The sequence below is a fragment of the Macrobrachium rosenbergii genome, chromosome 11 (genome assembly GCF_040412425.1).
Source record: "Macrobrachium rosenbergii isolate ZJJX-2024 chromosome 11, ASM4041242v1, whole genome shotgun sequence".
In the NCBI taxonomy this organism is placed as follows: Eukaryota; Metazoa; Arthropoda; class Malacostraca; order Decapoda; family Palaemonidae; genus Macrobrachium; species Macrobrachium rosenbergii.
This window is the reverse complement of record NC_089751.1, coordinates 47,556,433-47,574,086: the sequence shown is the minus strand read 5'-3', so window position 1 is coordinate 47,574,086 and position 17,654 is coordinate 47,556,433. Positions and strand designations below refer to the sequence as shown.

Here is a 17,654-nt window from a genome sequence, read left to right as displayed (position 1 = left end):
CGCTATGAAAACATTAATATATTTTTACACATAAGCACTGGTGTACACAAACCTTTTGGATAGTTAACCATTAAATAGTTACCGTTTTCTATTTGATGCGAACATGATGGTGCACACGCTGTAGAATGGTATAACTGCTCAAAAAGTTCATCAATGTCATAGACTCATTGCCAGGCAGTTTGCACACTGCTAACTGTGTAAGATGGGTAACGAGCGAAAAATGCGGAGATACGAACGTAAAATATTACACCCGAAAGATATACCAAAACGATATACAGAATGTTTTTCATCGGATATAACTTTGGATGCCATAGAACGTTAGAGTGATTAGGAGCCCGTTGATGCTTTGCGAAGTTACTGATGACAAAATAATATCCGAAGTGGAGCCCGATGATGTTCTTAAACATTTCTCTGGGTTTGTTGGAAATGAATTAAGGAATATGATAAAAGTTCTGCAGTGTTTTTAAAAAGTGGAAAAACCGAAATCGTTAGACAATAGATTTAGCCAAGCTTCACTATGTGGTTAGGCTAAACCGCAATTATTCGCTTTTCACGTAAGATAACTACATTGGCAATACTAGTTTTACTTTTGTATTTTCTAAATATATCTAATAAAATTTTGTATCACTGTGTAATCGACATCAATTTCTTACTTTCGCATGCCATTCTCCCGCCAAAAGTCTTCAGCGCTAAGAAAAGGGTTGCTTGTCTCCCTTCGTACTACCAAAAAACTAGCCTGCTTCTTCCTACCTGTAGTGATCACTACCTATAAAATGAAATTAAATAATTATCGTAGCCTTTCACCGCCAAAACGTACACGAACGCGAAAATAAAAAAAAAAGGTTAACATATAAGTTCGACACATTACGCTAACGCCCTTTTTATGAAGCAATTTGCATTATTTAATTTTATAATAGACCTCATTACTTGTAAGTCAAGGATGAAGAAAAAATTATGAAACCACATTTGTGTTGCAATAGGCTAATGCATGACACTGACTCATGTCAATTTTAGGTATCACCAAAGCAGCGTTTTCGAACTAGGCCTATGCATACACCAACAGTGAATTATTATAATCTATAATGGGTAAGTTTATTTTCGTTGTTTTGTTTTTACATTCATACTCAGAGAATCATATTAGGTCGGATTAGGTTAGGATAGTTTTTCAATCATCTTCCATTACTAGAAAAATGGAAACAATCATAATCGACTACGCCTAATGAAAATGATATACTGCTCCATTTAACCTCTCAAACCCCTGTCATCCTCTTCCTCTCTCACCAGAGAGGTAAGATTTCACCAATGTGTAATTCCAAGAGCTTTAAAAAATTAAATCAAAAGCAAAACATAAACATTAAAGACAGTACTAGTCTAACCATTATCAGCACTCAAAATCCAATATGGAAAATTACATTTTACGGGCGAGGCTCAGACGCCAATTAGCCTAGGCCTACAAGAAATTTAAACCTTCGGTTAATTAAAAAGTAAAAAGACTGGACTAACCTTGACTTGAAGAGCGCGTAGTTGGAGTGTCCTAATGCCGTGGTCCGAAAGCGCTGCCGAAGTCATCACCACAGGAGGAAGCAAGTGAGATAACCTATTGGCTAAGGCAGATTAGTTATGGGGCAAAGGCCTAGGCCTATTTCAGTGATGGCCAGTGGGATCGTCTAAGCTATGCCTCCTGCCACCATTATTAACTTCGGCACTACGCCCAACTTTTCCTCACAAAACTTCACCATGATCGCTGCCTGAATTCCTCCCAGTGTCAAAACAAATATGGGTCATCTACTTTGACACTTACATACGTCGACATGGGACCTTCGCCATCACTTCGACCGCAGCAGCACATGCCTACCACAACACACCGATTAACTAAACTTCACTGAGCTTTTCCGTCTAAAAGACGGTTCCGCAACACCAGGAACGTTATACACATCTCTTGGCAAAGTTATGCGTCTAATGGTTTGCAGTTACAGGTGGAAATGCGGAAATTGACGGAGTAACAAATATCACAAGGAACTACTACAGTAACAGTACTACTACTTGCATCACTTTCAACAGGCTGCACGACAGCACCTAAGCCAGATGGAACGAGCGTCACTATTGGCTGTACGTTGTTAGTCGCGCTTTGATTGGTTCCATCCAAGAGGGTTGTTCCGTCACCTCCAGGCCATCATCCCAGGGAGATTCCCCAACGCCAAAAATGGCACAAAACTGCTTGAGGTTTTCTCCATCGACGAAAAAGGGTCACAGTTAGGAGTTAGGACCTGAAAGTACTCGAGATTAAAGTAATATGTAAATATTTACAAGTAAACAAGTTATACACATGAATCTTGTGGGTTTCTCTTCCCATCTTCAGAAGTAAACTGAAAGAAATTTTTTGTTTCATTAATAATAAACTGAAGTTTATTTTTTTCATTTTCCCATTCTGGATTTTAATCATTTTTCCCTGTACTCTGCTAAATTTTAGAATGTAGTTCCATTATGAATACAGTGTAGCCCTGAACAAGACCATGGAATGGTGGGTGGAACAGCTATCGGCTTGGGAATAAATAGATACAGTAGTATTGTATCAGTTTTGTTTATTGCCCGTCGGAGACTGCATAAAGCACTGCAGAAATCTGAAGTATTTCCAGAAAGCTGAGGAAGCTACATTTGCACTATCACCCTAAATAAAAAAAAAAAAAAGGGGGTTTCATGAAAGCATGGATAAATAATGACAAATACAGAAATAAATATAAAATGGTTAGATCATTATAAATCAAGAAATACATAATAAAAAATAAATGTACAAAAATAAATGAACAAAAAAATATTGACATTCTTTTGTATTTTGACTGAGCTCGAAGAAGGAATCAAATGAGAAGTTGATCGAACGCATTTATGTTCTCACTTGACCCTGACGTGTGTGAGGCCGAAAGCTCTTGTCCCACTTGTTTTAATCCCTTCTCCAACTCGATGACAATACACATGCGCGCGCGCGTACACACACACACACACGCAAATATATATATATATATATATATATATATATATATATATATATATATATATATATATATATATATATATATATATATATATATATATATATATATATATATATTCAGAAGTTGTGTGAATTTGTTATTAAACGATATTTGTAGCTTAATGTTGTGAAGATGAAATATACCACGGTGTATGTGACAAATATGAATGTATATACAGTATATATATATATATATATATATATATATATATATATATATGTGTGTGTGTGTGTGTGTGTGTGTGTGTATATATATATACTGTATATATATACTCTCTAAGGCCTTTACCAATGCTCCTGCTTTGCCTATTTATGTCCTAAAGCTTATCTCATCCTACCAACCTATGTTACGCATTCTCCCAAACTTTTCACCGCTCATCCTAACATTCATTTAATTGTAGTCCTGACCTCAATATCCACTCATTGATTTACTCTTGTTCACCGCAGGGCGGCTAGCGCCCGTCAGTGCACCTCACAGATGAAAAAATAAAATACTGATCACTGAAGTGATGTGGGACAAACTAATCACGTGTTAATGTATGTGTAATTTTATATATATATATATATATATATATATATATATATATATATATATATATATATATATATATATATGTATATGTGTGTGTGTGAGGGTCTTGGTTGATATATTCTAGTTTTCACGGCCCTGTATTACACGTAATGTGAAGCCAAAAGTTATCAAAGACAGTCGTTAATTAGCCAAAGGTCGCCAGTTAGGGTAATTAACCTTAACAAAAATATTTGAGATGAAATGAATCGGTTCTTCCAAACATTCGACGCAGGCATACAAAGCATATAGATTTAACCTGATTTTAAATAATAACCTAAATCAGGTATTTTACTGGAATAACGGGTTGAAGCTAACAATATAATAATGAGGCTTAATCTAGACTTCGTAAACACATATACAGTAAGTGGGGATGAAAGGGGGAAACGAAATACAGAAAAAATAAAAGAACAAAGTTTTGAACAAAAAGCGACTTTACCTTGGTTGCACCAACACCGCGGGATCTTGCTTCTTTCACTGATAGGATAATAGACAAAGAAAGAGAGGGTTCGATCTCTGATGCTCCAGTCTCTCTGAAGTTTATTGCCTAGGTATTATTAGGTGTCCACGTTATTATTATTAGGTTATTATTATTATTATTAGGCTGATAGGAAATTTTTATAAAAGGCCTAACTTTACCTATGTTCTCCAACGGACAGGTTTGAACTGAAGATATATATAGACAACGTCTTTTCCCGGTCTCAGTCATATATTTTACAATCAATAGTTACGAGGGCGAACAGCAGTAATATTTATAAATATATATATATATATATATATATATATATATATATATATATATATATATATATATATATATATACAGTATATATGATGTCCGAATAACCAACGAGAGTTTCAGCCAACTTTTCCCACAAAAGTGGAGAGACTTGTTTACGTTCTTTCGGTTAATTAAATGCTTTTAATTGCCATCGATGCAAGCGTTGCAGCATGCGGGAGACAATTTGCAATCCAGGGCGAAGTTGCATGAGCAATAGTCCTTTTTTGATCGCTTATTTTCAGTGCTATCAACTTTGCTGGCAGAATGTGTCAGTTGCTCGTTCCTTCATTTAAAAGGAAGAATTGCTCTATACTATATGGGCCTAGTCATGCTGTGTAGGCCTAGTCACGCTGTGGAAGAACAACAAAGTAATGGATATCACGATTTTTTTTTTCTAAATTCTCAAAATCATGGACGACCTTATCGTAGAAGAAGAGCTTCCCCTTCAGTAGCAGCGCGTCGAGTCTCCTTGACGGTGTTGTGCAATTGGAACCACGTATGTCCAAGCGAAGACGCAGTGCATTACTGCCCTAAAGCAATTCTCCTGGTATTTTAATTATTGCTTACATTTTTATCCATTTATTTTTGAATTTGTTAATTTATTTTTCTTTTTTAATAATTGATCTCTTCTTTCTGTATTTTCTAATGTCTTCTGTTAATTTTGTTTCAAGTGATTACCAGACTCTTTGGAAGCTTGAATTTCAAGTCAGTGGACACTGTGGACTTGTTCCATACGAGCAGGATTCATCTTTTGAATAATAATAATAATAATAATAATAATAATAATAATAATAATAATAATAATAATAATACTGTCATGAATTAGGCAGTCCCCTTCTTTTATGTGTGCGCCAGTTTACTCGGCCGACAACGAAGGATCAAGAAAAGAGGAGAGAAAGAGAAAAGAAAAATACTGAGATTTTAATAGCTTGGCAGGTACTTTGAACCGTAGTCCAGACTATGGTGGAAGGAAACCCGTGCACGTTGTGAGGACAAACAATTGAATTTATTAGCGGGCCAAGAGTTTTAATAAGAGAGGCAAGTGTATATGTATGTATGTATGAATTTATTGTATAGAGCCTTATTTAACATTAAAATCAAAGCTTATTTGGGGTTACTGTAACGCGTTTTCCTACATTAATCCCGTCCCTCTTCACTCTAATCCCCGAAAGATTCGTAGCTCACTCCCCATGGAACATTTCAATACCTATTAAAGATGAGTGTTGGCATATCATGTCATTTTGCCCTCGTGAGAGACCAGAGTTCTATACCATATACATATACGAGAACAATGGAAGATATATTTTTAAATAAAGAAATAGATCACAGAGATAAAACAACAATGGCAATTTTGATATATATATCAGTAAGTAGCCGAGTTCCTCAAATCAGTACTTACCAACAAGCGTAAATTCCCCTTTGTTATTTAAGGTACGCTGATCTGCTTTAAGGAAAAGTTAATGTAATTGTTGCATGTGCAATGGCTAACAGGAAAATGACACCTTAAAATAGACACTCTAATTTATTCACATGATTTAGCACGGCGAAGGTCCAGGAGGTTTGCGCTTCTCTCGCTTCACTTGGCTGTCAATGTACACACAGCTGTCAGTCAAACCGCGCTAGTTGCATTATCGAAGTGCTTATCGTCTATTTAATGGTGTTATCGGTGCTATTTGCTAATCTGTAATTGACAATAATAAGGTGAGTGTAGGTTGACTGCCATTTTGGGGTTGTCAGTACGGGCACCGCGACGGAAGGACGAGTTAATTAGCCATTCCCAATGGGTCACAGGGCGAGGCTTTCGTGAACTTTTTGTCATGTTTGTCACGCATTCGAGTTTGAAAGTCTTCTCGTCTTTTCTCGTGGTTGGTCAGCGTCCCTCGACCACGATTTTGTCATCTCGGGGGTCTTTGTAACGATTTTTAAGCCTCGGGTATTTACAGGAAGTGTTGGCCCGAGTGAGCAAGCGACCCTGCTTTTGTACTCAAATGATCCGCCAATGATTTTTTTGGGGGGGGCCACAAAATGATGTTTTAGCAATTTTGCTTTCCATAAATTCAGAGATATGTTAATTTGAGAGAAATAAAGAGCGAGTGTTAAGTCCTCTGTTTTCACGTTATCCTCAAGTAAATATGCATGGTTAGGCGAGCTTAGTACATTGCCTACTGTACCATAGTCTGGGCTAGTATGGGCTAGGACAAACCAGGCCAAAGCGTTTGGCTTTTTACTGCCTAATCTGATGGAGGGTGCCATTGCAATTAAGTAGTTTGGTAAATGGGAATGTAAAGATGGCATTGCAAAGATCACCTTGCATTTATCAATTATAATTTTGGTAAAACTTTGCATTAGTGGTGCGGCCTGATTCCTACCAGTCACCAACCTTGACATGTTACGGCCTTTTTGTGCTTGTTGTCCAGTAGGGGCGAAGCTCACCTGGCCAGGTCAGGGCACGTCGCCCTAAGTTAGGTTAGGTAGGGAAGAATTGGATAGGTCAGGATTTGGCATTATAGGAAAGGCTATGTCTATTATGTATGAGGAACCTGTCCCAGTTGACGACTGGCGGGAATCAGGCCGCGCATCTAAAGTAAAGTTTTTCCAATGTAAAGATGGCATTGCAAAGATAGCATTTATCAATTATAATTTCTTGGCAAAATGATCAGGCTAGAAATGGGTGTAGCCTGTAAAATGCAGTACAGGCAAGATCATTTCAGAAACCTACCAAGGTGATGAGGGATTTACCATCTTTTGTTTATGTTTTTGCATTCATCCCCGAGGAGCTGGTACTAAACATGGGAGAAGCGCTGCGGGGCACGGTGTTTAGCATGAGCTCTTTGAGGATGAACTTAGAAATGTAATCAAAAGATGGTAAATTTCTCATTGTCTCGGTAAATTTCTCAAATGATCTCACTCGTACTGCATTATATACACCCTTTTCTGTATTCTTCAGTCAAGAAATTATATTATTAAACGATATGTTCCTGTGGCCGTCTCCTTTACATTTGCGAAGTAGTTTTTCTCCTATTCATAGCAGGCTGTTTAGCCAGCAAATTTAACTTGCTCCCACCCATCTCAGTTTTAAGTATCCCTAGGCTAGGCCAAATGGGTAAATCATGTCCTTTTTTTTATCACAACACATTATTTTTGCTAAAGAAATTCCTAATAGGCTTAATTAGAAGTGAAAAATAACATTTAGGCTAATGACATCTTTCATGTTATATTGAACCAACAGCAAGCAGTAGGCCAGCACATGATGACAAAGCTCTGAAATCTCATTTTTTATGTTTGAATTGAAATTTTCTAAATTCTTTTTGTGTAATAAGAGCAGATTTTTACACTTTAGATCAAAATTGGCTTTTCAGATGATTAGGGAAACATAACAATAGGACTTGGGTTCTTATATGAAGCTATGCTAATAGTGGGATCTGTGATGGGATCATCAGCCATTTGATGTTTGGACCTAAGAGTTATAAGCTTGGCTATTCATGCTGATATCTCAAGGCCAGAACTGCCCCTTTTGAATTGCCAATGGAATGGGATGGCTCGGGAAATAAGACTGTATTTGGTCCAGTTTGCCTGTCAAGATGATTAGATTGGGATGATTGTATTCTTGATAATGCTCAGTCCTGTCAGGTCAGGTTAGCCCACTCATGAGCAGACCTGAAAATAGGGTAGGCAGTGGATATTTGTGAGTTAGCTCTTATTGGTGCTATTTTAGTAGAGGAATGAACTTCATGAAGGGCATAAATGAGTTAACTCTCAGTGGTGTTGTTAGTGGAGAAATTAATTTCATGAAAGGTTATACAGTAATATCTTTTGAAGATTTTCAAAGTCTAATGTTTTTAAATCATGAATAATTCACCCACTGGCCACGGCACTGTTGTAGCTCATGATGTTGATCTGACACATTTGATGACTATAAGCTTGAATAAGGGCTACAGTATATGACAGTGGACACGCTGCAGCATAAACAAATCCTCAGGTGCACTAGGGTGGAAATAATCTTAACCATATAATGCTTTGTTGTATTGATACTGATTAACATCATGGTTTCAAAGAACAGAATCAATTAATGAAACAATTTGAACTTAGTTCCGGAGATGAGACTGTCTAGCAGATGGTAAAGCATAGCCTGGAAAAGCTTTTTGTTTTTAAGAATAGCATGCCACTTGTAATAGCTCACAATAAACTAAATGAACATTTTGTTAATGATTATACTGTACACCATTTGCAAACTAATCTTGTACAGCATTAATATCTTTCAAGGTGATGATTATAATCTCATCCCCAAAATAAACCACCTGTTCTTTGGTGGTATGGTGATTCAAAGTAGGTAAGAAGAGGAATCATGATAAGAGCAATAGTATTTAATGAAAAGAAAGTAGGCAGCATCCTTGAGAATATTAAGTGATATGGAGGAGCCATCCTAATTAAAGCTTTTGAAGCTGCATATCACAGCAGTAACCAATCAGTTTTCCAACATGAAACTTTGAACTCTACTAAAGTGTTATGTACTCTTGTGAGCTTTATAAATTCTTGGAGGAGATCCTTAAATGATGTCCTGACATAGTATACTTGGTTTTGTATATGTAGGAAAAAGACAAATAATCTTCAGAATTTGCCATTATTGTATGTACTGTATGTGTAGGAAATAGTGAGGGTGCTGGTCAATACTTAGTGAAGAATCTGATGAATGTGTACTAGAAAGTAATGACAGAAATGAAAGGTTCATACTCTACTAATTTTTTTATCAGTGCTTCCCCTCTTTGTAAGCTGCTATTTAATTGTAATTGCTCACTGATCTAATGATCCAAACCTAACTTGTCATTGAGCACCATATCTTACCTAACTTATCCAAGGGTTCCATGACAATCATGGCTTTTGAACCGTGAACCCCCTGGTATTCCCCTGTCATTTTATCTTAATATGGCTGCAGAGCTCTCACCATTTTTTTTATCAAAGAAGTAATAGAGACCATGAGAAATTAGATGGGTAATATGTTTCCAGCATTTTCATTTGCCCCTTCGGATACACTGGACTATGAGAGTTCAGTAAGAATAAGGGTAGCATTGATGAAATAGAAAGAGACAGACAACTGATAAAAAGAAACTGTCCGTTAATAGATAAAGCAAAGAATTACATTAGGCCTGTACAACTTTTATAGAAACAGACACTAACAAAGAAAATGGAGGTTTTGAGAAGATGTGTAGAAATATTAATAAAAATAAGCTGCTTATTTATTTATTTATTCTGAGGAACTTGCAGTATAGGTTCATTGAATGTTGATTAGTTTTGTCAGAATGAATACACATTATGAATTAAAATAATCCTGCTCAGGTTTATGGTCAGAGTGCAGTTGGAAGATTTATTACAAATGAAATTGCAGAGAGGTTTAGTGTCCAGCAGCTGGAAAATAGATTATCTTGAAAACTGAGGAGGTTTATACAAATGTCAATGAGGGATGATGAACATTTAGTCAGAAAAGCAATAGGTTTGAAAGTGGCAGGACAATGACATATGAGAGAACCAGAAAAATCATGAATAAATGGTACAGATGAAGGCTTAGACCCGATGGGAATTTAGGCAGGAAGTGCTCGAGACACAAGAGAGTGGAGAGACTCATTTCACACAATAATAATTCTTTGTTGCAGTATAGCTTATACTGTACTGTATTTCAGAGCAAATGCTGTTTATCACATATGTATATCACATTCAGGTAATGTGTAAAATTTACACTTATGCATGAGAAAATACTGTGGCAAAAGTAATCATGCTATTGGTGGGAGTAAAATGCTGCACTTTGCAGTTCATAATATGGTGCCGATTGACCTTAGGTCTCCCAGTTTATATATGCTAAGATTTCCATTCATTTATGATCTTGATAAAACTTTTTTGAAACACTATATGGTGTACAGAATTGTGGCCCTTGTTATTGATACCTGAATTTGTTTAATCTGCCTCTGGGGTTGTGGCTGCCAACATATATGCATCAATTTTTTTATTGCTCTTATTTCTGTTATTTTTAAAGGATCTTTAACCTATATGACATAAAAAGTATAACCCTGTCACATTCTTTGTGAATTTGGTAAGATATCTCTAAAGAAATTCATTAATTGTGATTGTAATAATTAATTATACAAAACTTTCTTTGATAGCCTAAGCTTGTAAATGAAAATGTAACTATACCTTTTCTTTTATTTTCAGTTATAAAAATGCTACAGATCGGTAGCATGCAAGGCATGACAGATGCTCTCTTCCGAGAGTTTCTGTCACAGCCAGGCGAACGGCAGTGGTGCAGTGAAATACTGCGTTCCATTGTGAGAGGTGAGTGAAAATTAACTCTAGCTTGGAATATATTAACTGTGAAACATGGACATAATGTATTTGTGATCATCGTACTTTCATACTTGTGAACTGTTATTTACTTAAACATTATTATACTGTATTATAAACTTGTGCATATACATGTACTTTACATTTATGCGGTTTGAATTTTCTCTGTAATGCTTTATTTGCCTCTGTGATGGAACATTTTGGAAGAGTTAATATTATTCATGCTCAGGACTTAAGTTTTCACCAAAAATGAAATTGCCTTAAAAGTTTATTGGGCTAAAACACCAGGAGCTTGTCATGTAACTAACAAATTACTGTAGATATTCATTGTGTTGGAATATCTATTTCTGGAGTCACTGGACTTGGCTTAACTCCTTACAGATGTGCTGGTATTACAATATAAATATTATTTGACAATTGATTTTGTCCATAGATTAATGAGCACAAGACCACATAATAATTATTGATATTATTACAAACATTTTTATGTAAATAATTAGTATGCTGTTGGCAAGGAAGGACTGAATACTTATTTGACAGGCTACTATGTAAAGTATATGGTAACTATTCCAGTATATATATATATATATATATATATATATATATATATATATATATATATATATATATATATATATATATATATATATATATATATATATATAATATATGTATTATATATCTATATGTATATATCAAGTTGACTTGCTATTTTGAGGACTAATGTGATGGGTTTCATCAGTGACAAATTTCTGTTTAATTTACTCAGACACACCTATAGTGTCTCACACTATCATTACCCAAGGCAAGCTTGTCTTTTATAAGTGGGTTGACTTTTGTTTCATGAATGAATGCTGCCTGCAGGTTTAAAGGTGCTGGTGAGAGACATCTCCCATTCTCACTCTACCGTTTCAGTTGTTCATTGAGGCCTTTCTCTCCAACTTGGATGCCTCCAGACTTGACCTTAGAAGCTATCCAATTTTTCTTTCATCTTTGTTGGATACCTCTACACCTGGCAGACCTTTCTCTTTCAGTGGTTCCAGTCCAGGTGGTTGGTTGGTTTTATGGCCAGTGATGTCAGAGGGTGGCTTCCCACTCATTTCAATTTTCCCTTGCTTTCCAGCTAATACATCATCTTTTTATAATGATACATCTGTCAGTGTCTGTCTTTAGGGGCCAAGGTAACTCAGTTCTTACCAGGAAAGGAATGGAGTCATTCACAGGTCACTTCTGGAAACATAATGACCACTGATCCTTTGTAGTCTCTTGAAACACCCCTTGAACTGTCTTTGAAATTACTCTTTTCAGAAACTAACTCCATATGACAACCTTATTGCCTGCACACCTTTTTTTTCCCTTCATCCCTGTATTGTCCATTTTAGAGTATTCTTCGTATTTGAAATCTGCAAAAAACTCTTCTCAGGTGGATTACTTTGGTCCCACTTACATCCGTGACTAAGAGGGCAAAGCTCTCTGTGTCATTCTGTCTGGGTACTGATGCTAGCTTTCATCTTACCTGCTATACTACGACAGATGTCCAGCTGACTGATGAGTATGCAGTCTTCTAGGAGATACCTGTCCAAGTCCTACATCTGTGGGTGGGCTAGCAACCTCAGTCATCTTCCTTTCCCATGGAAGAGAAAATGTTGAATCAGTAAATTTTGTAGACAATAATCCCTTTGAGTACAGAATAGGCTCAGGGAAGAGAATGGTTTGCATCTATGGAACAAAAAAATTATTATTTTCTGAAATGATGTAGAGAAAAACTTTGGGTCTGTATATTATGATGGTTTTTTAAAACCTGGAAACTAACTTCATATTATAATCATATTTCAGCAATACTCAGCTACTAAATTATTACTATATTATTATTTGTTTTTCCATCACTTTGAATATGTTGGCTTACTTTAATGACATTCTTGATAAATCTGGAATTATAACTGCATTTTTCCCATGACTTTGCAACAGATTCATGAGAAATAGGAAGGAATGTTTACTTTTGGGTCCTGAAAGCTTACAAAAAGAGCATCACATTGTGAGAAATGAGGACATACACTTTATAATAAATACATTAGACTTCATGTACACCCATTACTTTACATGAGCCTTTATCTTTGGCATTAGTCATCTCAAGACACTCTGGGCTCCCTTTCCATTTTTCTGATTATGCATCCCAGGTCCTAGAGTACCCCTAGTGGTGACAACTGGTCATTACTGTGTGTCAGATGTTGTAGCAACACCTTATTTCCTTAAAACTTTGCTATGTTCATCATCTTAATAATTTTAAATTATTTATTCTTCCTGAGCTATATTAGCATTGCTGACTTGCTGATCATTCCATGATGATGATTTAGATCATTCATAAATCAGGTAAACCATCATTTTTCATTTCTTGTAATCCTCTTGTGGGAGATCTAATAAATGGCCAATATGAAAATCAACTTGTTATCCTTAAAATTCATGAACATCTCCATTTTGAACAGAGGAGAGGCAACACATTTTCATATTCAGATTTTCATATTCTATTTGCAGTGGTGATATAATCATTGATTTCAAAGGGAAAGTGATGGTTTAAAGTTTAACCAGTCATCACCTCCCATTATTACACAAAAGCCCACCTATCTGGAGGCTGCCTAAGTGGAATAAAGAAATAAATAATTTCTCAATTATTGATAATGCAGTAGACTTCCTGAACCACCACCTTATTAAATAAATAGCAGGCATTCCAAGCAATAAATTCCAAGAACTACAAGTCAGTTCAAGGGTGGAACCAAGAGTGTCTTATAGCCCTGTAGAAGAGTGAGACCAGCTAAAATGTGATTTTGAGAGGCAGTTGTGACCACTTGAGTGTTAAATATCATAATAAAACGAGGGCAAAATGTAGGTTAGAGATCCAGAAATTGCATGAAGGTTACTAGTCTATAGTTTTTAATCAGTAAATGCCAGAACTTTCACTTTAGTAATGAAGAAAGAAAGTTGGTAATTATTCACCCCTATGATACTTGAAATCAATATAAGATTTGCTGGCCCTCAGGTAATTGCAAAGGCATTTGCAAACCATTTTTCTAGGAAAGTAAGCCTCACCTTAGCCTTTTGACAAAGAGGAAACCAAAAATTAATGGCTATCACCCCCTGTTGGGAAGAGTCATGCACTGTACCATTTAACGTTAAAGAATTTGAATTGGTTTTGGCAAATTCCCCAGATAACATTCCAAATGCCATGATTAGGTATGCTTCATTGTGCACCAAACTTTTTATCCTAATTGTAATGAATAAGATTTTTATAGAGCACACCTAACCCCATGTTTTTGGAAAAGGCAAGAACATTTCCCTTTGTAGAAGCAAGAAAAGGGAGCTAGCTGGCTTCATAGCTGTCAACCTTAATGTGGGAAAAATAATTAATAATTGTTTCATGTGGTACTTGGAACATATAAATCATCTTGGAGCATTTTACCTATGAAACCTTTGCTGTTATGCAGAGGGATTTTTCGGTCAGGAAAAAGCATGTCACTAGTTGGGAGCCTGGTATTCTACAGGATCTTGATGTCTGTAACCTTACAGGAGAACTGCCACTTTTTACAAAAGCCTTTGCAAAGTTTAGACAGTTTCAAGTACAAGGTATGCGACAGGGTATTGCCTTTAAGTGTTACCTTATTTGCATTAACCATTAATGGAATAGCAAAAATAGCCTCAAATAATGTAGTCTATTTGTCAATGACTTCATTATCTTTTGCTGCTTCAGACATGGTGGCTGAACAGCACTTATGGCTTGTCATTAACAAAGTGATGTGAATAACTTGAAGTTTTCTTCAGCAAAGATGGTTGTGGCACATTTCTGCCATATAAGGAATGTTCAACCAGATCTTGATTTTATATAAATGACTGGAGAATTCTCTTTGTCTGTGAAAATAAATTCCTTGGAGTAATATTTGGAACAGTGTTGTGGGCTTCTCATTTGTGTGGTCTTAAAGCCAATTGTTTTAAATCTGTGGATTTATTGAATTCTTTTATAATCTATGGATGTAAGGTTTCTTACTATATTTTCTCCTTTGTTTGCTGGGGATGCAGGAGATGTTCTTCTGGTGCTTCATTTCAAAACCATATTGTTTTAAGTTATAACTTATTTTCTAAGTTATAGATATCAACCTAAAGTACCACATTCATTTTTTTAAGAGTAAATTGACTCTAGCAAATTAAAATATTCCATATCTGCTGTTCCTTTGCCATATCAAGAATATTCCCCTATCAAGAAAAATTAAGGATTGCGAGCAGCAGACAGGAATGGTTTGACTGACGGTAACCAGAAAATGATGGAAATTATCAGGTGGACTTCCTTTTGGAAGTATAATTGCATGCCATGATGGTGGGAGACAACTTTATGTTGACTGAGTATTGGTTATACTTGTTGGACACAGGTTTTTAATGGCAGGGCAGGCCCAGCTATTTTGTGAAAACTGTAGTTCCCTACTCATGAGAAGTCTGCTTGTTGAATGCCATGGTCTCAGGGGATTAATGTTATGCTTCTTCCTAGGGTATTGGGAAAGGGCTGGTAACCATCTCCTTTCCAAGTCACTATAGAGGAAAATATGTATAGGTCTTGTTGCATATTTACATTCATTGAAGAAACTGGTCTTCATAAGATTCAAGTACAGTATTTCATACATTTTAAGCCTTCTGTAACACTCCTGTTAACTTTATTAATCACTTCATTTATGTATGCTGTTTATGAGTCACAGCTGGATGAGTGAATGCTTTATATAAAATTTTGAGTTTTTCTCAAAATATTTTGTTTTCAGCATCAGGGTATGCAAATCAATCAATTGATAGGTTGTGCAGTTTTGTACCTATATGAGAGTGTGGGTTTAGCCAGTCAGCCCATCCTATGCTGTAGCATCTGTAACTAGGATTAGAGCATTCTCTTCAAGAGTATGTGTTTGTCTATGAGAGAGGCAGTGTGAAGAGACTGTGCTTATATTCCAACTTCTCCAGCTACTTCTTGGGCAGTGGTGATGAGATCTTCTAAGTCAAATGCTTTCCTTCCTAATTCTGTATTGCAGCAGATGTGCCTGATTCTTCTCTTGAATGTAAGAGAACTTGCACTTATTTTCTAACAGCAGAAATTTTAGTTACTTTCCCCGAAATAGACTTAGAGGTGTTTTTGCCTCCTTAAAATTCTTGGATGTGATTATAGCACCCAAAAGACAATGTTGTTATGGAGATCCTAAAGAGGTTAGACTGCTATTGGACTGTGGAGCAGGTTTTAGAATTGCTTCAACAATATGAAGTATTCTTTACTGACACATTGGACTGGATCTATGAAGCTATGGGATTACAGGGAGCCAAATCCTCCCCCAAAGATCACAGCAGCTGAACAATGCTCTGCTTGAAAATTTGATGGTTATTCTTTAGGTTTTGAGTTCCCCACAATGGTAGCTATGGATACCCTCCAGAAGACTTTAGTGAATGAAATAAAGTGAAGAATTCAAAAGTGGGGTTGAGGGGCTTCCAGAAATGGGCTGGCTGCTCCTCACATGCCCAGTCAAGCCTTCCTACAGGAATTGAAGCCCTGTCTCATGTCTCTACTTCTCTTCCCAGGTCAACAGTGGCAGAGTCTAACAGGAACCTTCTAAGAGATGTTATTAACTTTCAGTTGGCCAAAATGGGTACTTTGGGCTACTTGCAGGCTGCTCAACAATGGCAGAATCCAGAATATTTATTTCAGTTGAACTTTTTAGCAGGTTGCTTGAAGTGTCAGTTAATGTTTGAAAGTTAATAACTTAGGAATGTCATGCACTGTTGGTTATAAGTCTGTCCCTTTGGGTCCTGCATTAGTAAGAGAACATGTTCCTCCCTTTGGGTGAAGTTCAGTCTTAAGGATTCTTTTTTGTCATCCCTCATATTAGATTTCTTCATGCAATCCAGCAAAGCTTAGATATTTTGGGGATATTTACCTATATGTCATACATAACTGAGTACCATATGTGGATGCATTACAGCATTTCTGTTCACAGATGCAACTGCTCATTTTACTTAAGAGCTAAGATCCTCCTATCCAGTTTGAATCTTTGGAGCTTTCTTTGGCTCCCTAAACCTAGGGTATTACCAGTTTGATCCTTCTCACTTGAATAATAACTTGGGTTAAATTGTAAGTACTGTGATGGATTTATGAAACAAGTGTAATTTTTTAAAAACAAAATGAATTACAGACCCATTATTTATAATATGGTGTTTTCTCCTTGTCCCCCTATTCTTGCATAAAATTTTTAAAAAGCTGTATATTTAATAGGTAAAATCTAAACTTTATTATTCATGAAGTCAAATTGTTCAGGCCAGCCTGTAAGACCTAAATAAATTAGCTCAGTTGCCTCGGTAAATCATCTAATAATAATAATAATAATAATAATAATAATAATAATAACCTAGTGGCTCAGACAGCACACAAAGTGAATGCAAAGCTACCTGCTGGCCAATTTTTAAGCACTTTTGTACGTACTGTTCCTTTTGATGATAGGAGTTTGTCAGGGACATTTCTTTGACCACAAATAGTATGGGGTTTGTATGAAAATTTTTGTTTAGCTTTATAAAAAATTGAATATTCAGTAGCTAGAAGTGCTATAGAAGCCGTTCCAAACTGTAGTTATAAAAATTCCCTCATTTAACAAATTCAAGTTTGCCTTCCACAACTTTTATTAAGCTGGTGTAATTGTCGGACTACTGTATTCCTGGCAGTGGTCATTTAACATGTGATAAGTCCAAACTCCAGCCAGCGAAGTAATAGTTGCAGAAACAAATTGATTAAGGACATTTTATGAGGATCTTCATATTTTATTTTTCATTTTTTAAAAATTTTTTCAAGAATTGCAATTTAGGAAATAAAGCCTAACTTTTGACATTAAACAAACCCTTCAGGCCAGCCCTCTATGAGTTTAGAATTATAACTCAGTGGT

General features: G+C 36.0%; 1 protein-coding gene across 1 annotated transcript in view; it reads right to left on the bottom strand.

The window, feature by feature from the left end:
- Positions 1-2,044, bottom strand: part of LOC136843422 (chorion peroxidase-like) — a 37,764-nt gene extending 35,720 nt beyond the window's left edge. The window contains exon 1 of the mRNA XM_067111868.1: positions 1,504-2,044. The gene's annotated coding sequence lies outside the window, so the exon portion shown is untranslated. The remainder of the gene's footprint in view (positions 1-1,503) is intronic.
- Positions 2,045-17,654: the final 15,610 nt, after the last annotated feature.